This window comes from Sorex araneus, chromosome 5 (assembly GCF_027595985.1).
Source record: "Sorex araneus isolate mSorAra2 chromosome 5, mSorAra2.pri, whole genome shotgun sequence".
Lineage (NCBI taxonomy): Eukaryota > Metazoa > Chordata > Mammalia > Eulipotyphla > Soricidae > Sorex > Sorex araneus.
This window is the reverse complement of record NC_073306.1, coordinates 44025262-44050089: the sequence shown is the minus strand read 5'-3', so window position 1 is coordinate 44050089 and position 24828 is coordinate 44025262. Positions and strand designations below refer to the sequence as shown.

The 24828-nt window shown below is 43.7% G+C and overlaps 1 protein-coding gene across 1 annotated transcript in view; it reads right to left on the bottom strand.

Annotated features, from left to right (window-relative positions):
* The window catches only part of PTP4A2 (protein tyrosine phosphatase 4A2), a 39056-nt gene extending 19206 nt beyond the window's left edge, over positions 1-19850 (bottom strand). The window contains exon 1 of the mRNA XM_055138983.1: positions 19432-19850. The gene's annotated coding sequence lies outside the window, so the exon portion shown is untranslated. The remainder of the gene's footprint in view (positions 1-19431) is intronic.
* Between the last annotated feature and the right edge of the window lie 4978 nt (positions 19851-24828).

The following is a 24828-nucleotide window of genomic DNA, read 5'->3' as shown; positions in this document are numbered from 1 at the left end:
TAATTAATTATTAGATTTTCAATTCTTGACACTAAACTGAGATCCCAGCAAAGGAATTTCTGACAAATCAAACAGTATGCTCTACCACTGTTAACATGTGGAAGATAAAATTTCTGTTCTGCCCCCTCCCCCAAGAGTTCCACATCAACAGTTGAAAGTTCTGCACCTGCCAATTCAAACTACCATGCTAACTACTGTGACATACATAAGAATTCAGAGCAACAGTCAAATAAACTATTGCAGTAAGAAATACCCAAAAATTACAGAACCCTGCATCTAAGCAAAATTCCAGCACCTGTTCACAATACAGAAAAATTTTCTTCTTTGTCTAATTTTTTGGGGGGTTTGGGGAACACAACCAGATTCACTCAGGGCTGACTCTGTGCTAAGAGGGACCCTGTGTGGTGCATCGACTGCGTGCACAGCAAGCACCTTAGCCCCTGTACTCTCTCTCCAGCCCATGAAAACTTTCTTCTAAAGTAGCCCCTCTCAACTTAATTCTGCTCTACTTAAAATTTTATCAGGTGCAAGAGATACAACAGCAGTCAAATTCAAATATATACACAAGTGTTCTCTCCACCTTTTATCTTTAATAGAAGCTACTTTAAAAAATGTTAGACTGGGGTGAGAACTCTTGAATTTGTAACTTTTGAATTTTGTAAGCAACAATTTCAATTTTGGACAGTGGAGGATTGTCACAGCCAGTGTGTTCTGGGCTTATTCCTGGCTCTGTGCTCAGGGATCACTCCTGGCAGGGGTAAAGGGACCACATAGTGATAGGGATTAAACTCTGGTCATACACATGCCAGGCTAGTACCTTATCTTTTGTACTATCTCTCAGACAGCAGCATTGCCATTCTTAACAGAATGAAACTTCACAGAGGCATTAGAAAAGATAGTGACAGGGATCTTTTTAAACTAACAAAGGAAAGGAAGGGGCAGGGGTGTGAGCGATAGCACAGTGGGTAGGGCGTCTGCCTTGCATGGTGCAGACTCCTGCGCACCGCCAGGAGTGATTCCTGAGTGCAGAGCCAGGAGTAACCCCCATGCATCGATGGGTGTGACCCAAAAAGGAGGAGTTACCTGAAGGGTAGGCAGTACTGGAAGTTAGAAACCAGTAAAGCATAATCTACTTCATCACAATTTATACCTCTGAACTGTTTGAATCCCCGCCCCCCCCCCGCCCAATGTACATACATTACCTTAAGATTTAATTCTGAGGTGATAATAATAATTAAAAAAAAAAAAACCTTTACAATGAAGTAAAATTTAACTGTGTTTTTTTTCTTTCTTGTTGGGCGGGGGCTACACCAGGCATTGCTCAGAGGTTAATCCTGGCTCTACACTCAGGAATTATTCCTGGCTGTGCTCGGAGACCACACGAGATGCCAAGAATCAAACTTGGGTCAGTCACATGCAAGGCAAATGCCCTACCTGCTGTATTATCTCTCCAGATAGTAATGATAAGAATAAGAATTTAACTGCATTCTTAAAAGTGCTATAACCACAGAATTACAAAAAGCTTCAACAAGGCTAGTCTCAGGCAGGTTTGTACTTACACAATTCCAAAAAAAGTTGTTTTCTTGACTAAAGATACTAAACTACAGGCCTGAGCAACAGTATAGCAGGTAAGGAGCTAGCCTTGCAGCAACAGTTTTGCTTTTGTTTGGGGGCTACACTGGGCTGTGCTCAAGAGATTTACCCTGGTTCTGCACTCAGGAATCACTCCTGGTAGGCTCAGGGGACCACATGGAATGTGGGGATCTAACCTAGGTCGGACATGCGCAAGGCAAGAAAGTACACTACTCGAGGTACTATCTCTCCAACCCCTTGCCTTGCAGCAACTGACCAGGGTTCAATCCCAGCACTTCATCTGGTTCCCTGAGCACAGAACCAGGAGTAAGTCCTGAACACAGCAGGTAATACCAAAAAGAACAAAACAATTTAAATAATAGGTACTATGTTGAGTAAGGGCTGGAGCAATAGCACAGCGGTTGGGCATTCGCCTTTCACGCGGCTGACCCGAGTTCGATTCCTCCGCCCCTCTCAAGAGAGCCTGGCAAGCTACAGAGAGCATCAAGCCCTCGCGGCAGAGCCTGGCAAGCTACCTGTGCGTATTGGATATGCCAAAAACAGTAACAATAAGTCTCTCAATGAGAGACGCTACTGGTGCCCACTCAAACAAATCGATGAGCAGCAACAGGATGACAGTGACAGTGAATGTTGAGTAAAATTCAGATTCTGATTTTGGCAACTGTAATTCTAAACTAAAATATAAATATGGAGAATTCAAGAGTGTGAGGGACTTTTGCAAAATCAGCCATTTTTTTCCTGGAATATTAATTTACTCTATTAACGTTAACGTTAATAGAGTAAATTAATATTCTGGAATACTGATCACTGTCATGTCATCCCGTTGCTCATCTATTTGCTCGAGTGGGCACCAGTAACGTCTCCATTGTGAGACTTGTTGTTACTGTTTTTGGCATATCGAATACACCACGGGTAGCTTGCCAGGCTCTGCTGTGCAGGCAGAATACTCTCGGTAGCTTGCCAGGATCTCCAAGAGGGGTAGAGGAATCGAACCCAGGTGGCCTCATGCAAGGCAAACGCCCAACCCGCTGTGCTATCGCTCCGGCCCTGCTATCACTCCAGTATCAGGAATACTGATATTAAATTATTATATTTAATATTAACTGATGTGTAAATTATGTGAATTAATGTATAAGTTAATTAATTTTTATTACATAATAATGTATAAGTTAATTATTAATTTCATATTATCCTTCCTCTTGACATCTTATTTCCCTCCCCCCAACCCCCTCTCAGATAACATCAGCTTTGTTATTAATGTCTATTGGCTTATCTTTGTTTTATTCACCAATTAAACACCCTTCTATTGCATACATAGGTGAAATCATCTAATACTTGTCTTTTTCCTTCTGGTTTACTTCACTTTACGTTAATTCCCTCAAGTCCCTTCCATTTTGTAGTGAATAATGATTTTCCTCTTTTTTTAAAAAAGCTGAATAGTATTTCCTTGTATAAATATGCCTCTTTATCCAATCATCTACTGACAGGCACTCTGGCTGCTTCCAAATTTTAGCTATTATAAATAAGACAAAATCAGTTTCACTGAATCTAACGCAAATTTACTGAGCAGCCTTTTAAAAAAATTCTGTCAATCCACTCACTAGGCTTTCCACTGAGAAATTACCTCTACTCCTAAATTAAAGCAAATGATATAATTAACCTTTTCATTTGATGGTTTCTGCCAGTATTCACCAAATTCTAAAACACATTATAATATAAATGCACAATAAAGAATCCTAGAACCAAGAAAATAGAATGAAAAGGCAAAGATATAAAGAAGCAAGCATACATTTACTGTTACTTTTACCAAAAACCTCTATTGAGTGTCAAGCAAATCTGAGTAAGTGGTTTCTACAAACAAGCAACACGAAAACACAATAATGTATATAGAAGACTAAAACCTTGCAACATTTTTCTTTGATAAAACATTCATTTCAGGAGCCATGAATGTGGTTCAGTGATAAAAGTACGTGACTCTTTTTTTTTTTTTTTTTTTTTTTTTGCTTTTTGGGTCACACCCGGCGATGCACAGGGGTCACTCCTGGCTCTGCACTCAGGAATCACCCCTGGCGGTGCTCAGGGGACCATATGGGATGCTGGGATTCGAACCCGGGTCGGCTTCGTGCAAGGCAAACGCCCTACCCGCTGTGCTATCGCTCCAGCCCCAAAAGTACGTGACTCTTGCATACAGGAGGCTTGGGTTCAATCCTGACACCACTAAAAATATATTCTTAAATTTCAATGAAGACAGCTGCACTAGTCCCTAAAATGTGAACAAAGCCAGAGAGATAGTAAAGAAGGTAGGGTGTCTGCCTTGTGCGCAACCAACTAGAGTCCGATCCCAGGCACCATATATGGTCCCGATCCGGACAGGAGTGACCTCAGAGTGCAGAACCAGGAGTAAGCTTGAGCACTGCCAGGTGTGCCTTCACCCCACATTCACAAAAAACATGAATGTTAACAGTAAAGAACTAGTTCTCATGAATAAAGAATATCTCTGCCAATTGACTAGCTATATAATTACCAATTCAAGTACTTGCTGGATACGTACTATGTGCCACAAACTTTTATATGTGCAGTATAGGAAGTAAACAAAAGAAAAATTCCCCTCAACAGGATCTTCTATTTTACTAAGCAGAAAAAAAGACAAAACAGGCCACTGTGATGGAGAAAAATGCAATGCTGAGGAAGCACAGCCAGAAGGAAGGGGGAATTCCAATTTTAAATATAACTATCAGGAAAAGCCTTACTGGAAAAAGTGACATTTCACCCAAGACCTGGAGATATGAACCAAGTAGGTATCTAAAGGAGCACTCTAGGCAGAGGGATTAGCTTTATAATGAAATACACACACACACACACACACACACACACACACACACACACACTTGGAGTGTTAGGAATAGCAAGGGGGCCAGTGCTTCAGGGGCAGAAAGGATAAGGGAATGAACAGGGTCAGAAAAATGAAAGATTTTTATAGGTCAGTATTAAGTATTTGGCTTATATTCAGAGAAAGATCACATTTTAAGAGACATCTTATGCTTGAAGGGCCAGAGAGATAGTAAAAGGGTGGTGCTTCTCTTCCATGTGGCTGACCCTGGTTGGATCCCTGCATACGGACCCCTAAGCACAACCAGGAGAGATCCCTGAGCAGAGCCAGGAGTTAAGTCCTGAGTACTGCTGGGTGTGGTCAAAAAATAAATAGATAAATAAAAGGATCACATCCAAGGAGCCAGAGAGATGGTGGTACAGCAGGAAGGGTCCTGCCTTGCACACATCAGACCCAGGTTTGATCCCTAGCATCTCATATAGTCCTTGAGTCCAACCAGGAATGAGCCCTGTGCACAGAGTCAGATGTGAGACCTGAGCACCACCAGGTGTGGCCCCAAAACAAAAGATCACATCTAATGACCCAGGGATAGATCAACAATAGAGCCTAAAACTCTGGGGGTGGTAAAGCCTGAAGTTCAATCCCTGGCACCAACCTACAAGACCCAAGTGTGATTACTAAGAGCTGGGCTGTTTGGGACCCCAGGTCCCACAACAAAGCATGTGATCTCCATCATTCTACAACCAAGTATGAGCAAGCAATGCAACCAGGTTGTAATCCCCATTCATTAAACAAACAACAGGCGCTGGAGAGAAAGCTCAACTGGCTCTTGTTTGGCATGCAAGAAGCCTGGACTAGCTCTCCAGCTCTGCCAGAAGTGGACCCTGAGCTCTGAGCCAGGAGTGGCCAGGTGGTTGTAAGTTTCCCCCAACGCTGCCTACCACTGTAAGAAAAAAATAAAAAGCAGCAAAAAAGAACTGAGTCAGAGAGATAGTAAACGGATTAGGTGCTTGCCTTGCATCATCCAATCCAGACTACGTCTCTGAAATCCCCTACGGTCCTTAGCCCCCAGAAACTGCCAGGAGTGACCCCTGGGTACAAAGACAGGAGTACTCTGAGCACCACCAGATGTGGGAAAGCAAGAGAGGGATGGAGGAAAGATTTAAAAAATTAAACTGAAAAATTTCCTATCTAGCTGCTATGTGAATTCAGATTATAGAGTATGAGTGGAAACAGGGAGCTCCCCCAGGAGCCTGCTATAATTAGGAGAAAACACAATATTATATATACAGGAGAGGAGCCATAGAGAGGATAAGAAGGGATCCATTTCAGGATACACTCTGAAGCAGAACCCAAAAGGATTTGTCCTCGGTTGAGATATGAGGTCTTCGAGATAACAATGCTCTGAGAAACTTGTAGAAGCCTAGCTTAGTATCCAGACAATACAAACAACAGACCATAAAATCTCAATCAAACAGAATTTTTTATATATAAAGAACTACTATAGGTGACTAGCATAGGTTAACTACTCTCCTGCCCCCTCGCCTGGCTGTCTTCACCGGGGCCTCAGGTTCTATCCCTAGCATCCCATTTAGTCGCCCAAGCCTGCCAGGAGTGATCCCTAACATCCTAGCCATTCCAGAGCTAGAAATGAGCCCTGAGCATCACTGTGTCTCCCAAAAATCCTGCTGCCCCCCAAAAAAGTACTATAGAGCCAGAGAGATAGTACAGCAGGCAGGGTAATACAGTGCAGTACAGTGTGACTGTCTCAGGTTCAATCCTCCAGCACCATATCCTGAGCACCCCATGGGAGTAATTCCTGAGTATAGAGCCAGGAGTAACTCCTGAGCATCGCTGGATATAAGCCCCAAAACAAAACAAAAAAGAAAAGTACTCTATCTACTGCATTCTGAGGCGGGAGGGAGGAAGGGAGCAGGGGAAGATTATCTTAAGACTTGGAAACTAAAGAGAATCTTGTTAATTAAATATTTAAACTGGCTAACATATTTTTAACAGTAAAATTGGAATGTTACTCATCTTTCATGACTCCTCCCAAGCTCATCAAAGGTCTGCAGAAATAACTGCTCTAGTCTGTGTGCTATCTCTCTCTGTGCTACTTTTATCTTTGACCATCCCTGTATTGCTGCATTTATCAAACTAAAATTGAATACATCTGACTGGCGCTAAGAAGTTTCAACAATAGAATTTAATGTAAGCTGTTCTTCCCAACTGACTACAGTCCTGGAGACATGCTAAGGAAAGGTGTAATCCTACATCGGGTATTTATTAAATAATTAGGATTAAAAATACTGTAATGGAGGCCAAAGAGATAATACAGAGTGTAAGGCGTTTGTCTTGCACATAGCCGACCCAGGTTCAATCCCGGATAGCCTATGTGGTCTCCCTGCACTGTCAGGAATGATTCTTGAGTGCAGAGCCAGGATCCCTCCCTCCAAAGAAAATACTCTTAATAAGCCAAGTACTTCAATATTTTTAAGGGTGGGGGAGGATCACACCCAGCAGTGCTCAGGGCTTACTCCTGACTGTGCTCAGAGATCACTCCCAGTGGGATTCAGCAGATGAGATGAAATAGAACCAGTGTTGGCTGCATGCAAGGCAAATGCCTTAACTACATACTATCTCTCTGGCCAGACTGCAAGATGCTTTTTCACTGATAAAAAATTTTCATAGTTTACTCCCTTGGTTATTCCTACTTTCCCACTTCCTCATTTAAGGAGGGAACTAGAGAATCAAGTTCCAGTACTGAATTCAACAATCAGACCTATAAAAAGAATGTATGACCTTTATGGTGGGAAAATAACATTTCAAACAGAAACACAGAGCCTGCCACTTAAAAAGGAAAGCAACTAACCAGTAATCACACCTGCTTCCGAGAAGAGTGAGTTATTTAGAGTTGTTCTGGGGGCCCACTCAAATGAAAAGGGAGTAGTTTCCAAATTTGTATGTACCATAGTGATTAGAAGTAGCTGGCCTTTTCTAATAATTACTAACCTCTATATGTTACTCTAAGACTACATCTTTATGCCACTCAAAAATATTTGCTTTTCCATTTGTACTCTACTGTTTCTCCAAAAATTAGCAATTTGGGCTGGTAAGATAGTACACAGAGTAGGTCTTGCTTGCCATACACATATTCAACCTGGATTTGACGACCCCTGGGCACCTGACATGGTCCCCTGAGCAGAGCCAGGGATGATTCCCTGAGCTAGGAGTTTGACCCATGTATGGCAAAAAAAAAAAAAAACGAATTTTTTTTTCAGCTGAATTTCTCGTCCAAAAATGTTTTTTTTACTTTCCTAAATAAAACTAAAAAGTTTTTAAAAATTATGACCAATCTTAATTTATAACATTTTTAATACCAGTAATACTGAAATTCCTGAGCCAGGGCTAAAGAGATGGTACAGAGGAAAAGGTAGCTTGCCTTGCACACAGCTATGACCCCAAGAGCCCACCAAAATTAATCACTGAGCACAGAATCAGGAATATGCCCTGAGCACAGTCAGAAGTGGCCCACAAACCAAAATTAATTAAAATGCTGAGTTCTAGATGTCAGCACATACAAAAAAATCTTAACACAATTATTTTATATATTTTTAAAATTAAAAACACCATGACTTACAAAGTTGTTCATTATATAGTCATTTCAGGCATTTACTGTTCCAACACCACCAGTGCAACCTTCCCTCCACCAATGTCCCCATTTTCCCTCTCATCCCCAACCTGCTACCTTAGGCACATAACAAATTGGCTTCATATTATTTGTTCCAAGAAAACTTTTAAAAATAGCAAATAGAATGATCAGAAAATAAATCAGTAAGAGTCAATTTGGGATAAAAGCACAAGTCATAACACACAGAATTAATCTTAATGTTTTCAGTTGAGTCTGTTAAAAATTTGGTTAAATATTTACATTAAAATGGTTCTATCAGTTCATATTTCCACTCCAGGACAACATATCATTGCTACTAGGTAATTTTGCACCTGTTTATGCTATACGCTCTTCCCATATGTGATCCTATTTGATATAACAATTCTTCTATGTCTAGTTACCTCATTTTCATTTTTTAAAAAAATATATCAAAGCTATTCTCTCGAAAAGCTTTATATTTAAAGACTATATATGCATCTTAAAGAAACTAAACCTATATATTATTAAGCACGTTCTTTTCCTAAATAACTGCAATCACCTTCTTCAATATATTAACAATTATATCAAAACTCAGCTGCATTTCCAAAAATTAAATCCCTGTGTGTCTTCTTTTCTTTCATTCTTTAAACTCAAAAGAATAATTTTTCTGAAGAAAAATTTTAATTATTTTAACTTGAGTCTAAAATCAGGGATTGGAGCGATATGCGGGCATTTGCCTTGCACGCAACCAACTTAGGTTCAATCCTCAGTATCCCTAATGATCCCCAGAGCACCAACAGAAATAATTCCTGAATGCAGAACCAGGAGTAATTCCTGGACACTGCACCAGATGTAACCCAAAAACAAAATAAAACAAAGTCCAAAATCACTGTATATAGATATTTTAATTCATAAACCACTAATTCATTGAATTTTTTCAATGTCTTAGGGATTCTATGTGGTTTGTTTCCTATTTTAGGGTCATGCCTCACAATGTGCAGGGCTTACTCATGGTTTTGTACTCAGGGATCGGTGCTTGCACAATCAGATATGTGCTGTCAGGAATGGAACCAGGTAAGACAAGCAACTTAATCCCTGTACTAGTTCTCTGGTCCCTGTTTTTTATTTTGTTTAATTTTTTTTTTTTTTTTTTTTTTGCTTTTTGGGTCACACCCAGCAATGCTCAGGGGTTACTCCTGGCTTTGCACTCAGGAATTACTCCTGGTGGTCCTTGGGGGACCATATGGGATGCCGGGGATCGAACCCGGGTCGGCCGCGTGCAAGGCAAACGCCCTACCCGCTGTGCTATCGCTCCGGCCCCTATTTTGTTTAATTTTTGAGGAAAATAGTTTCTATTAAAAAAGAAAACTGTGCCCCCCCCACCCACCTGTACCCTCACTCCCGCCTGTGCCCCCACCCCCACCTGCCCCTGCACTCTCCTGGGCCAGCTGGGCAGCTGGGTCTAGGCCTCAACGCCCTTTCTCTCTCAACTAGGTTTGTGCCTGCCAGGTATACGCCTGTAAAAAAAACTAGAGAAAAAGAGAATCAAGCAGAGGAATGGGGAAGCCATGGCTCCGAAAGAGAAGAGACTTCTAGAAAAGGTGCACAGCAGGTTTGTGGTTAAGTACCTCCCTTAGAGATGTGAAGGGAGAGAAAGAGAGATATATGTTCAAGAGCGAACATGGTCCTCTCCAGAGAGGAGAGAAGCCACCAAGTCCCCATTTTTGAGACTCTAAATTTCGGTTTCAACAAAACAGATTTAGTTGTAAAAACACAAAAAGACACCCGGATTCAACCTTTCAACAGTACTCTAAATGTTTCCTGAGCTGTATCAGGGCAGTTAGACTGACTGTGACATCTGTGAGTTCCCTGAGGTTGCAAAATAGATACTTGGGAAAAGGTTATTTGAATCAGCTTTCAAAATAACCTACAGTATCGAAGCAGCATGCAAAGCAAAAACTTCCAGGCTATTGTTAGCATTATTTAAAATATACCATGTTTCAGGCTGAGCAATTTATGGGTCAGTTTAACTCTTTCATTTCCCCATTTTGTCAAATGTACTGCACATATGTAAAGTGTAAAGGTCCTTTTCAATTATCCACCACAAAAGAAGTGGGTTGCAGGGTGGGAGAAGGAAACTATGTGTACAGAATAAAAAACACTCCAAAATTTACTTGTCAGCATAATTTCTTTTTTTTTCCCCTTAAGCCTCAGAAATTTTTCTGCTGGTCGGGCATTTTGGTTCAAGTTTCCCCTACAAGTGGGTAAATTACAATTCACTTCCTCTCCTAAACTTGCATTTTTACAAATTTTATTATAAGTCATAATCATCCTTTTGTGTACAGAGTTTATAATAAAAGATAGCCAAGAACCAAAATCATTCTACTGGAGTTCCTAGTGGCCTCTTAAAATACACTGTCTACCTAATAGCCCAATATAGGTTGATTTCTATTTTCATAAAGTACAACATTCACAATATTTAAAAACTATAAAGTGGAAGGTTCAGGTTTGACCCCAGACACTGAGTAGTTAGTACCTTCCAGGTATGGCCCTCAAACAAAAACATACAGTGAAATCAATTATATTACATACAAATGCAGAATATAAATGAAGAAAGATCTCTATAATGCTATGCCAAGGAGTTATTCTTTGCCAGATACTTTGATGTAGATTTAGCCTTCCTTCTCTAACTACGTATAAAGTACAAAAGTTGCACGGTACTTTTCTAGTACACAGCCAATCCTGTTTTTTTGGTTTTTTGCTTTTTGGGTCACACCCAGCGATGCACAGAGGTTACTCCTGGCTCTGCACTCAGGAATTACCCCCTGGTGGTGCTCAGGGAACCATATAGGATGCTGGGAATCAAACCTGGGTCAGCCGCGTGCAAGGCAAATGCCCTACACACTGCTATCGCTCCAGCCCCCAATCCTGGTTTGATCCCAAGCTCTGCCTATGATCCCTGAGACAGAATTAAGAGAAAGCCCTAAGCACTGTGGAATGTGCACTACCCCACACCCCCCCACCACTCCCCCCAAAAAATTCAATCTTTTTTGTCCTCTTTCCTCCAAATGCTTACTATAACATAAAGGATAATGTGCCACTTTTGAATTACACTTAACAGCACATTCTGGGGCCAGAGAGATAGTACAGTAAGAAAGATAAGTTTGTGTTGCATGTTGCAACCCCTGGTTTGATCCTTGGCACCCATACAGCTAGCTCTCCAAAGCAGGCTAAGAGTGATCTGAGAGCAGAGCCAGGAATAAGCCCTGAACACTACCAGGTATGGCCAAAAAAAAAAAACATTAAAAATTTAAAACAACACATTCTTAGAACTAGCATTTGTGGAACTCTGCATACAGCACTTAAATTCGACCTACGAGGCTAGAAAGACAGTTCATCAGTCTGAGTATATGCTTAATGCATGCAGGAGGCCATGGATTGAATCTTAGCACTTGACCCTGAGCATAAGGCAGTGAGTAGCCTCCAATCCACTGCACTGCAGGATTTTACCCAAAAACAAAAGCCTCTACCCAAGGTCAAGATCCTTGAAGAATATGGGTGAAAATCTTTCGATGTGCATCAAAATGTCATATTAGCATTACAAACTTTGAAGATGCAACAGGAAAAGAAGAGTATAAACAGGATCAAGATTTCTGAGGGAAGGTAGTAGTCTGACTTATGACAAAGTCTGGTAGAAACAATTTAGGGCGAAAGTAGTTTGACCCAAGAAAGGAGCTACATCTGTTAGATAACTTAATCATCCTAAGAATTACAGACCAATTAAAAAGTCATTAAAAAACTCTTAGAAATTTAGAAGAAGAATAGAGCCAGAACAAGTTATCAAGCAGTAGAGTCCGGGAGTGGGTTAAACCCCGACAATCCAGGCACAGCATGGCCTAGAGCACTGAAGGGAGTGGTCCTGGTCTTCTACGCCTTCTTTCCTCATGCACTCACTGAAGCTAGCAAAAATAGCAATCAAGAAGCAACTCTGTTCACAGAAGAAAAAAATATATAATCAGGGGCTGGAGCAATAGCACAGCGGGTAGGGCGTTTGCCCTGCACGCGGTCGACATGGGTTCGATTCCCAGCATTCCATATGGTCCCCGAGCACCGCCAGGGGTAATTCCTGAGTGAAGAGCCAGGAGTAACCCTGTGCATCACCGGGAGTGACCCAAAAAGCAAAAAGAAAAAGAAAAAATATATAATCATATTGGCGGGCATCTATTCTGATCTATTGAGCAGCTCCATAATTACCAGAAGTTTCATCAAAATTTACCCTCAATTTAATAAATCTTGAGAGCTGAATTATTTTTCCTAGAAAATAAATGATGAGCTCAACTAAATTCTACTTGTTGACCTCCAGTGATTTCATCTTATTAGGAAAAGAACCTAGTGCAATCTATAATTTAAATTTGAAGTGTTCTTCACCCAAATAAATCTAAATTATTTGAGTAATTTAAACCAATCACCAAAAGGAAACTTGTTTGTAACCACGTGTGGAATGAAGAGTAATGTCACCAGACTCTATTGTTTCTCCATCATATCGTTCTTAATTTGCTGACAAATCGTGTTGATGACTCATATCCTTCTGCACCAAACCGTCACTATTCACTCATGATAGGCTTTTCACCCATCATCGAAAGTAAAAAAATATTCATTTATTTTGCTACTAAACCAGTAAATATCAATATATGTACATAACTCCAATTTAAGAGATAATTTAGCAGTATAACCTAGTGAATTTATTCATTTTCTTTTTCTTAAAGTTATGTTCTGGGGCTGAAAAGACAGTGCAGTAGGTAGGGTATTTGCCTTGCAGGCAGCTAAGCCAGGTTCAATCCCCAACATAACACACGGCCCCCAAACCTCACCAGGAGTGATCCCTAAGCACATAGCCAGAAATAAGATCTGAGCACCACCAGATGTGCCCAACACCCACAAAAAAATTAAAAGTTATGTTCAAACCCCAACTATAATGAAAGGCAACTAGAAGAAAATAGAACTGACAAGTGAATTTGAATTCTTGTCAAACAATACATTAGTTAAGAGCCAACAATTTTGACTACTGCAGATATAAAAATATAAAGTAACTTATCTGATCTGCTAAAGCAAATATATCATGTGTACACTCTATGCCAAAAGAATTAACATTTTCTGAGAAGAATGAAGTTTCAACCCAAAAATACTATAAAAGAAATTAAATACACCAATTCTCTAAAGGTAAAGACTGTCCTAATGGTCAAAGTATTTTTCCAAAACAAGCTCAACTAGCAAAGACAGAGTCACATAAAAAGCTAATCTTAAAATTCTAAGCAGCTTAAAAAGTTAATGTTGTGCAATGTAAATTTATATTCAAACGACAAAATTTCATTGTTAGGCCACTTGAAGTGAATGTTACAAAACTTCTGGGTAAAGAAATCAGTGCAAGCAAACAAAAATGGTATTCAAGCCACATAAAACCTGTTGGTATAATTTGTTAACATTCTGTGCCCTGTAAATCTATACTGTTTAAATAAGACAGAACAGGAAAAGTGAACTTAAAATATGGAGATGGGTCATTTGGAGATGGCTTACTATGTACTAAGTCATAGTGCAGCAGATAGGGAGGGTGCTTGCCTGTGCATAGATAACCCAGGTTTAATCCCCAGACTCACTATAATCCACAATATAATCCACTATATCCCTGAGCACCGCCATAAGTACCTGTGGGCATCACAGAGTGACCCAAAATAAAAATGAAATATGGAGATGGGTCATTTTTGCACCTGAGACATGCGTAAACTCCACTTGGTAACAGAGCAAAGTGGTCAGACAATACAGTACTACACAATTTCTTTTGTCAGAGGGCAAAAGTAATGCATTCCTGGCTCAGTCTAGTTTCTTGGACTGTGGATCTTAATCTCATGTGGGGTTGCATAAATTTTTTTTAAAATATGATTCTCTAGCGTTTATTATCTGTATTTTTCTGTTTGGTTTTTCACTCAAGGCTCAGGAGAGGGGAAGAGTGGTGTAATCAAATCAAGGCCTCCTGCATGCAATGCATTCACACCAGCCTACCAAATGCTTTATTTATATACCTATATGCCTGAGATTACAAATGGCAGCCCTCACCTAGACTACAACTCCAAGAGGCAAAATATTTTCAAAGAAAGTTCACTTGAGATCTACACCAAGCAATCTCATGAAGGCTTCAGGTTCCAGAAGAGCAGCCAGAGTCACCACAGAGTCAAAGGGGCTACAGAATGTGACTCGGTCAATCAACCTGAAAAAAGCCAAATACCTCTACACAGATACCAGTTCTGAAGTTGAAGATGGATAAAAAGCTTTCTAATAATCCAAATTAATAGACTCAAATACTATTTCTCAAATAATTATGATTATCAGCCATCTATTGTTCATCCATCTACTGTAACATCTTGTTCTATAAACTTAATTATCTGTACTGTAACAACTTGTTATACTTAAATAATTATCTGGGCTGATAATAGTACAGCTGTAGGGTGCTTGCCTTACACGGGGCTCACCTGGGTCTGTCTGGCCCCCAGAGCCCCTTGTGATCCTATCCCCAGCACTCCATATGGTCTGTCCCCTGAGCCCTGTCAGGAGTGATCCCTAAGCACAGAGCCAGGAGTGGCCAAAAACAACAACAAAAACCAACAAACAAAAATAATCATTAGTTTTGATACAACCCAAGTAAAAACAAACAAAAGTAACACTTCACAAAAAGGAGGGGGAAGTATAAAAGTATGTAACATAAATTATCTTTTAAAAATAACTGTAGGGGCTGGAGCGATAGTACAGCAGGTGATAGTACAGCAGGTAGGGCGTTTGCCTTGCACACGGCTGACCCGGGTTCGATTCTCAGCATCCCATATGGTCCCCCGAGCACCGCCAGGAGTGATTCCTGTGTGCATGGCCAGGAGAAACCCCTGAGCATCGCTGGGTGTGACCCAAAAAGCAAAAAAATAAAAAGTAAATAAATAAAAATAAATAAATAAGAACTGGAACCAGAGCAAGAGTACAGTGGGTAGGGCATTTGCCTTGCACATGGCTAACCCAGGTTTGACCCCCGGCATTCTATTTGGGGCATTCTATTTGGTCCCCTAAGCACTACCAAGAGTAATTCCTGAGTGCAAAGCCAGGAGTAAACCCCTGATCGACAGTACAGCAGGTAGGGTGCTAGCCTTGTATGCAGCCAACACAGGTTTGAACCCCAACACCCCATACGACTCCTGAAAACCACCAGGAGGGATCCTTGGAGAGCAAAATCAGGAGTATGGCCTGTGCACTGCAGGGTATGCCCCCTCCTGCTCCAAAAAGCCAAAATGCAAGCAACAAAAGCTAACTCTTTAACACCCACCTAAACCCTCCATCCTACATAAGTCTGCGTGAAATAGATTTAAGTGAGGTGGGAGAAGAAGGGAAAGGCTTAGCTAAAAAAAATAACTTTAAGGTGGGGGCAGAGGGGGGAGGGAAATCATCCACTGTCATCTAGTTATTGATACTCTAACTTGTACTCCAAAACTTGAGCATCAAAAGATAAACTATAAATCAATTTCCTTATCTACAACATTAAGAGTTCCATTCAGTGTTCTCAAGGAATTGTTTACACATAAAGCATAATGTTGAATTCCACTAGTATCCTAAGAAATTACTTAATAAACTAACTCAATCCACCAAGTTAAAACTGAATCCCGATAATCCTGTTGCTCAAAAAATTCAAAGATTCCCCCAATTTGTCAAGAAGTGATGGCACAGCACCTGAAGAAATCAACAGTGGTTTCACTCTAACTTGAGTTTCCCTCTTTCAAGTGCAACAGCTCAATATTTAAGTGCTGCCCTTGTATATTACTTAAAATGCTTTTTCTAGAGGCTTCACTGTTCCAATAAAAAAAAAAGTACAAGCATTTCCTATAAAACAAATCTCTACTAAATTCAACTCTGTGTCTTAAAACCATATTTTCTAATTACTCATACATAAATACTACCTTTTAAAGACAAAAATAAGTAAATATTCTAAAATAAATCTAATTCTGGGTCAGAAAGTATGGGCTTAAGGTGCTTTCCTATCCATGTGGTGACCAAGGTTCAACCCCTGGCACATTAGGTCCCCCAGGAGTGAGCCCTGAGTAGAGACTATCACCATGTGTGGCCCAACCCACCTCCAAACGTAATTCATCTTCTTCACACAAAATGTCTGTTCAAGTAAATATAGATACGGAACTTCTAGACTTTTTATGTTATGTGCAAAGGGCTCAAATGTTCAGTCTTCCCTAGTGCTACAAAAAAATTCAATGGTGGTGTAAATAGTTTCTGCCCGTGGAGTTGGTTGGTTCAAATTAAATACTACTTGACTGATTCATGAAGGGAGTGCTTGCACTTTTGCTATTCTGAGTCCGAATATATCTAGTTCAGTAGTTCTAAACAATTTTATTTGTTTTTTGTTTTGGTTTTTTTTTTTGCTTTTTGGGTCACACCCGGCGATGCACAGGGGTCACTCCTGGCTCTGCACTCAGGAATTACCCCTTACGGTGCTCGGGGAACCATATGGGATGCTGGGAACCGAACCCAGGGCAAATGCCCTACTCGCTGTGCTATCACTCCAGCCCCTAAACAATTTTATTTGTAAAGATGTCCTGACATACTAGCCTTTTCCAGTTTCTAACTATAACAATTATGCTACAGCCTTAGTAAAAGTCTTAGTATTAATAACTTTTGAGTCTATAGCTCAACCTGTTTTTTTTGGTTTTGGACCCACACCAGCACTCCTAACGCTGCTCCTCAAGGATCATTCCAGGTGGAGTCAGGACCATATGTGGTGCTGGATATTGAGCCCAGGTAGGCTACATGCAAAGCAGGCACCTTCTCAGCTGTACTAACTCTTCAATCACACATACAGTCCAACTTATTATTTAAAAAAAAAAAAATTAAAGGCGTCCTGATATATATTCTCACTGGATCTTCATAATTTCCTGAGGTAAATATCCCACACAGTTAAACACAAGAACTACCACAGAGACAACTGATTAGCTCTTGGCCCCAATAAACATACTCTTCCTCTTTCCCAAAAAATAAACATAAAGGCAGTTGGGTTTCTTTAATCAGGCTTTCCTCTCCAAGACCGATCCCAGGTGTCTCATAAAAACTGTCTCAAAGCACACACCCTGGGGCCCCAAGAGAGTTTCAAGGCAGAATCTCCACCCACGTAAATGCCTAGCTGAGGCCCCAGAGCCTCAAATCAGCGTCTCCTATGATCCCCAGCCTCCAGTCCTTCAGTCTCTCCCACTGACTTCAATAGTTCTCACCTGCAAGAGCTGCTAGATCACTATACAGAAACCTCAAAATGAGACAACTTATTTCAGGGGTAGTAACAGTGTAATGGAAAAAATCTAGGACTTTGGAATAAACAGAGGGTTTTCAATCTAGCACCAATTCTTATTATCCTGTGGCCTGGGACAAGTTGCTTAAACTCTTTGATGCAAATAAGGATACCTACCCCCTTTATGGAAGCTGTGAGAATTAAATGCCAGTATAAAAAGCACCTGGTGAGCTGCAGGCATTTAATACTGATTAATCCTGTTCCCCACTGAACAGAAACAATGTCATTTACTATTTCTGAAAGCAGAGAGCAATGAGTGATTCAAAAAAAGTACACTCTAAGAAAATTATGTTCTAAAAAAAAAAAGTTCTCACTTTTAATCATCAATCAATGCTTTTACTTGTAATTCTACTATCAAAGACTCATTCTAGTCTTTATAATATTTAAGGATTCCCAACTTCTAAAAGGCTTCCCATCACTGGGGCGTAAAATCATTACCAAGGTACTTTTATCAAGACTGCCTATTTTGACACTCAACAATCTGGGGAAAATCCACGGAAATAATTAGCACATTCACTACTATACACAACCTTCAAGTATCAGAATCAGAATACTGGCAGTTTCTCATCTTCCTCACCAACAGAAAAGTGGTATGTAGTGCTTCAAAAGTGTTTGTTAGTGGTGGTTCTTGCCTTAATTTCTTTGCACACACTGAAGGAGGTATTAACTTCATTCATTTCCTGTCTGAAACTACTCTGTAGTACAGAGCACATCAACAAATAACTACCATAATCTAATCCAGTAGTAGCTGTAGTCTGGCGACTCCAAGCACAGAAGCACTGTGGCATCCCTACAGTGACGCTAGAACTGCTGTACATTTTCTGTTTCTTGACAAATCATAGGAAACAATAAAACGGTCTATGGTTCTCCTTCATCACAGTTACGCTATTATTTTCTAAAAAGTTACTCTCCAGGGACTGATGTCTGCACACATTCAGACCCAGGTTCGATCCTCAGCACCCCATAGTCCCGAGCCCCGCCAGGAGTGATCGATCCCTGAATACAGAGCTAAAAGTAAACCCAGAGCATGGTCGGGTGTGCCCCTGTGTGCCCCCGCAAAAAAATATATATATTTCTCCAGATGAAAAAAAAAGAGTCGCAACCGGGAGTAAGGCCGGAGAGAGTACATCGGGTAGGGCCCTTGCCTTGCACGCGGCCCACCGGGGTTTGATCCTCGGCATCCCATAAGGTCCCCTGAGCACTGTCACGAGTCATTCCTGAGCGCCGAGCCTGAAGGAACCCCTGAGCACCGCTGGGTGTGCAACGCCCCCCCCCCCCGCAAAAAAAAGTTGCAACCTAAATATATATATAAAAAACTTGAACTTTGCAATATATAGTTTACATTTCTACAACTTTATATATTACTTTAACTTTAAAAGACTCATACTTCGAAATCATAAAGGCAAGAACTTAACGATCCTTACTAGACAAGCTTGTTTTACTTAGCTCGGAGCCCCAGACGAGGGTGAGGACAGATGGACAACCGGGAAATAATTTAAGCCCATGTCACGGAGGGGTTGAGGGGTGACCTAGGAGATTTACAGAAGGCAAAAAAAATAGGGGGGGGATAAGCCCACACACGGAGGGCGGTAGCGGGGGGGGACACAAAAACCCCAGAAGTGCCGCTGGAACAGGCTCCTGTTCCTTTCCCTGGGCAAGCCAAGCCCAGGGTCCCGCTCCTGGAAGGACTCAGAGGCGCGGCGCCCCCACGGCGGGGTGAGCCTCCGAGCTCCCCGGGGCCCCGCTCTCGCCCGCGCTGCCCCGGCACCCGGTCCCCACACTCCCCCTCCGGCGCTTCCCGCCTCCCGCACGCACGCCCCTTCCCGGTCCCCGCGGCCGGCGCGCGGCCCCCGCCGCCCGCACCCACGGCTGCCGGCCGGGCCCTCGGCTCCTTCCGGGGACGTGTCTCGGGCCTGCACTAATGGCTGCGGCGCCGCCCGCCTCCCCGGCCCCGCAGCCCCCCGGGAGCGGCGCACTCACGCTGGCGAGCTGGGGACTGGGCATTGAAGTCCGGCGGCGGCGGGAGCGCGGAGGCGCCTCTCTCCTCAGTCACCTCGGCGGCGGCGGCGGCGGCAGCGGTGGCGGCGGCGGCGGCGGCGACGACTCCCCCCCAGCCTCGGCGCGCGACACCCGGCCCGGCCCGGCGGCGGCGGCGGCGGCGACGGCGCGTGTCCACGAGTCCGTCTTGCTGCTGCTGCTGCGGCCGCCGCTGCGTCTCCTGCTGCCGCCTCGGCCCCCGCTGCCGCCGCTGCCCTGTGGCGTCGCCTCGCGCCGTGTCCGGCCGCCGCTGCCGCTCCAGCCGCTACCGGACGCACGACGGTTACAGCCCGGCCGATCGCGCCGCCGCCACCACCGCTGCGCGCGCAGCCGGAACCAGCTCCCGCCGCCGCCCCTCAGGGGGCGCTGCGGGGCGCGGCGCGCGCGCCCTCCGGCCCGCCCCCCGCGCCCGCTCACTGGCTGGCCGGCCCGCCCGCGGGAGGTTGGGCCCGCCCACCTGCCCCGTGGGGCGCTGACCCACTGCCCTCGGCGCCTCCCCCGCCGCTCCTCGTGGTTCGTTCCGCTCCGCACGCCCAAACTGCGGAAGGCGCGACCATGTGACCAGGGAGGGGGGGTGGACGCGGATGGGGTGTCCTTCGCCCACGCCGCGGCCAGCCCGGTCCGCACCTGGACTGGGGCGAGGCCAGCGGCCGCTGGGTGACCCGCCGGGAGTCCGGGCTCTTTCCTGCATCCCAGGCCGGGAGCCTGGAGCCAGCTCCTGATGGGACAGGGCGGCCACCGAGAGAGGCCTTTGCTCCGGGTTCCAGCTCCGAAGCGGGAACGGGGCAATTCAGTTCTTGGGCACCCTGCCTCGTGGCCCCAAGTAAATGGCGTGCGCGTCCGTGCGAAGGGCTTTTCCGCGCCAACGCTCCCACACACGCACACACGCCCGGAAAGCACAAGGGTGCAGGGGCGCGAACTCGCGAACTCTCTCTCTCTAACTTCGTGCCTCTCTCTCTCACACACACACACATACATACACCCTCAAACTTCCGGCTCAAAGCATCTTGGGCAAGTTATTTCCTCTTTCTGAGTATTCTCAACTATTAAAGGGAAATTGTTATCAGCTTCCTCAGGGGGCTCTTTTCACATATCAATGATATAATGTATGAGGAATTCCTGATAAAGGGGAAACCCTGAATTTCAAGATACCCTACTTCCTGTCTCCCCTGTGACAACGGGGATGATCCTTGAAATTGCAGTACTTTCCCTTGCCTTTGGAAAGCGGGCAGATATTCTTTCTTTGTTAGCTCGTGTACTTAGGATTGGAAAATGTCACTGATCTGCTGGGAGACTGAATGGTCTGGTGTGCTGCCAGATGGCAGTCAGAAAGAGGCACTGCAAGCTGGTGGGAAGGAAGAGAGAAGGCTGCCCCATGGGAGTTGGGGGTGGGGAAGGTATGTCATCTCCGTCCACCCTAGGTCTCACCCGCCCATAGCTCCCTCCCACCATCACCTCCACATGTATTCATCACACTTATGCAGTACTGATTGCAACAGTCAATCATCTTCTCCAGGTGTTCTCCGCAAGGTAAACCTGGGGCACTGTTTCTGGCCAGAAGGCTCCCATTAGAGCTTAGCAGTCAAAAGGAAGGTCTTATGACTCAGCTGCATGGAGCCACAACTCAGAACTCAGGGTGTTAAGGAGGTGGCTCAAGAGTGAGTATTCCAGGGTCAGGCTGGTTGACAGAGCTATGTGGAAGTCAAGAGGCCTTGAACCCAGAGGGGCTGCAGATCAGAATCAAGGCCCTTAGGTGAGAGCAGAGGCACAGCTGCGGTTGCAGCATTTCCCACTTCCTCGCAGCACAAACTTCAAACTTAAAACCTCCTTTGCAAAACTTGCTGAGTCTCCTGCTTATTGATTCTTCCATCAAAGTCCCAGAACATTCCATGCAGTGCCCTGTTATAGCATTCATCACACACATATCTGCCAAATGCCTTTTGTCATGGTTTTTTCCCTTTCTGGAATAACTTTGTTGGGACAATTTCTTCACTTGTAGCTTGTTGAATAAATGAATGACTCTTCTTCCATCTAGCTCACCCTAAAATGTCAGTAAAAACTATAACAACAATATAATGATAACAATAATGGCTACTAGTTATTAAACATCTAGTCAGGCACTGCATTTTAAAATATATTATCTGGGGCTGGAGTGATAGCACAGCGGGTAGGGCGTTTGCCTTGCATGCAGCTGACCTGGGTTCGATTCCCAGCATCCCATATGGTCCCCTGAGCACCGCCAGGGGTAATTCCTGAGTGCAGAGCCAGGAGCAACCCCTGTGCATCGCCGGGTGTGACCCAAAAAGCAAAAAAAAAATATATATATATATATATTATCTGGGGGTGGGGGGGCTCCAGAGAGAGAAAAGCAGAAGGAGAATCAGAGGAGAATGTAGGGGAGATTGGAATAAACTGTAATTGATACCAACCAGCCTGGCCCTCATTCCTTCCTTCGCCTGCCCATTGCCATTGGCCTTCCTGGAGTGGGGGAAGTGGAGACCACCGAACATGGAAGGTGAGAGAGGTAGAGCGCTGTTGCCCTTTAGTATATACACATGGAATGTTAGGAACCAAACTCAGGTTGGCCACGAATTCATACCTACCCTTTGTACTATCGCCCCAGCCCCCAACAACAAACTCTTAAAATAATTTTGAATTCAGTAGTTTTTCTCAATTCACTTATTTTTATTTAGATATAATATTTCTGATATTTTATAACTTATCATGTATTTTCCTGACTTTTATGGATCAATACATTATATTTTTAAAATATATCTAAATTTTATCTAATAAAATCAATGTCTTTATCTCTTGCCCTCACACCTAGCTGTCTTCACCGGGGCCCCCCAGAGGGGGTGGGTTTCAGTTTCCCGTCCGAGCAGAGCACCTGTGGCCGAAGACCTCTGGAACCCAGCCATGCTCAAGGCCCCTCTCCACACATTCAGATGAGCCTCACGCATGAAGGAACCAGCAGAGGAACCCAGGTGTGTGGGACTCGAGGCTGAGACCTCCAAGCCTGCTTGGATCGAGACTGGGCCTCTTCCACCCAGATTCCCCATTTTCCAGCAGCTAGGCAGTCACACCCAGGGTCTGCCCCTGGCGCTGTGTAATCCCACCAATGGCCAACATCAGAGACTATAAACCAAGCTCCCAGAAGCATGAACATGACATCTGATAGTCTAGTTATCCCTCTGGGAGAACCTGGCAAGTCATTGAGAATTTCCTGCCCCCATAGGAGAGCCTCGAAAACTTGCTGTGGCGTATTTATATGACAAAACCAGTAACAATGATGGGTCTCATTCCCTTGACCCTGAAAAAGCCTCCAATGCAGCACCGTTGGGAAGGACGAGTAAAAAGAAACTTCTAAAAGCTCAGGGCTAGGACAAACGGAGATGTTACTGAGACCACTTGAGAAATTCGACGATCAATGGGATGATGATGATGATGAATGTCTTTATCTTTTTATCTTCAGAACATGACTTTGAGGCTATGATTTTCTCACATTCCCAGTTTTGACATATTATTCATACTCTATTCGTGAGTTAACTTAAAAATTATTTTTGATAAATAGGAGCGATAGCACAGCGGGTAGGGCGTTTGCCTTGCACGCAGCCGACCCAGGTTCGATTCCTTCGTTTCTCTCAGATAGCAAGCCCGGCAAGCTACCAAGAGTATCTCACCTGCATGGCAGAGCCTGGCAAGCTACCTGTGGTGTATTCAATATGCCCAAAACAGTAACAATAAGTCTCACATTGGAGATGCTACTGGTGCCCGCTCGAGCAAATCAGTGAGCAACGGGATGACAGTGACAGTGATTATCAATGGGGCTGGAGCAATAGCACAGTGGGTAGGGCATTTGCCTTGCTCGCGGCCGACCCAGGTTCAATCCCCAGCATCCCATATGGTCCCCTGAGCACCACCAGGAGTAATTCCTGAGTGCAAAGCCAGGAGTAACCCCTGTGCATATATATAGCGGGTGGGCTGGAGCCATAGCACAGTGGTTGGGCGTTCGCCTTTCATGCGGCCGACCTGAGTTCGATTCCTCTGCCCCTCTCAGAGAGCCTGACAAGCTACCGAGAGTATTGAGCCCACGCAGCAGAGCCTGGCAAGCTACCCATGTGTATTGGATATGCCAATAACAGTAACAATAAGTCTTTCAATGAGAAACGTTACTGGTGCCCGCTCGAACAAGTCAATGAGCAACGGGATGACGGTGACAGTAATATATAGTGGGTAGGGCATTTGCCTTGCACTCAGCTGACCTGGGTTCGGTCCCCAGCATCCCATATTGTCCCCTAAGCGCCGCCAGGAGTAATGCCTGAGTGCAGAACCAGGAGTAACCCCTGTGCAATGCTGGGTGTGACACACACACACAAAAAAAAACAAAATAAATGAAGAGAGAGAGAGAGAAGTAACGCCAATGTGACAAAGAAACGGAAGGCCTCAGAGAAGAGGTTTTAGAGAGAGATGGGGACACAACCAGGTGCCCACCTTTCAGGCCTTAGACATTCATCTGACACCCTTTTCATTTTCAATTGCTGTGTAACTTTGGGAAGTTACCTCTGAGTCCAATCTCTCCATCTGTAATAGAAAAGATAACAGTATTTACCACAATTGGTAGTTTGGAAGACTACTGGCATTAGTGTAGCACTGTAGCACTGTCGTCCCATTGTTCATCAATTTGCTCAAGCGGGCACCAGGGGTGTCTCCATTGTGAGACTTGTTGTTACTGTTTTTGGCATATCGAATACACCACAGGTAGCTTGCCAGGCTCTGCCGTGCGTGGCAGGATATGCTCAGTAGCTTGCTGGGCTCTCCGAAACCCGGGTCCAGCTGCATACAAGGCAAATGCCCTACCCACTGTGCTATCCCTCCAGCCCAGCAGTAGTGTATATAACACAAATAGCACAGAACTGGACACAAAGTATCATGAGATTAGTATTAGTATCTCAGGATGTCCTGGGCATAGAATAAATTTTTTTTCTGTTGTTTTGTTTTTTGTTTGGGGGCTACACCCAGCAATGCTCAGGAATTATTCTGAGCATTGGACCCAGGACCATATGGGATGCTGGGGATTGAATCCGGGTTGGCTGTATGCAAGGCAAGTGCCCTATCCACTGTACTATCTCTCCAGTCCCAGAATAATGGAATAAATGGAATAAGCTTTTACTGGTTCTTTCATTTCTTTCAAAGTATAGGCTCTGCTAATTACTACCTGCTTTGTGACCTTGGATAAATACTTTCACTTCATGGATGAATTTCAGTCCTCTATGAAATGGGATAAATGGCTCAAAGGGAATAAATATCCTGAGAGTGTTTTATAAATTGTCTACCTAACAC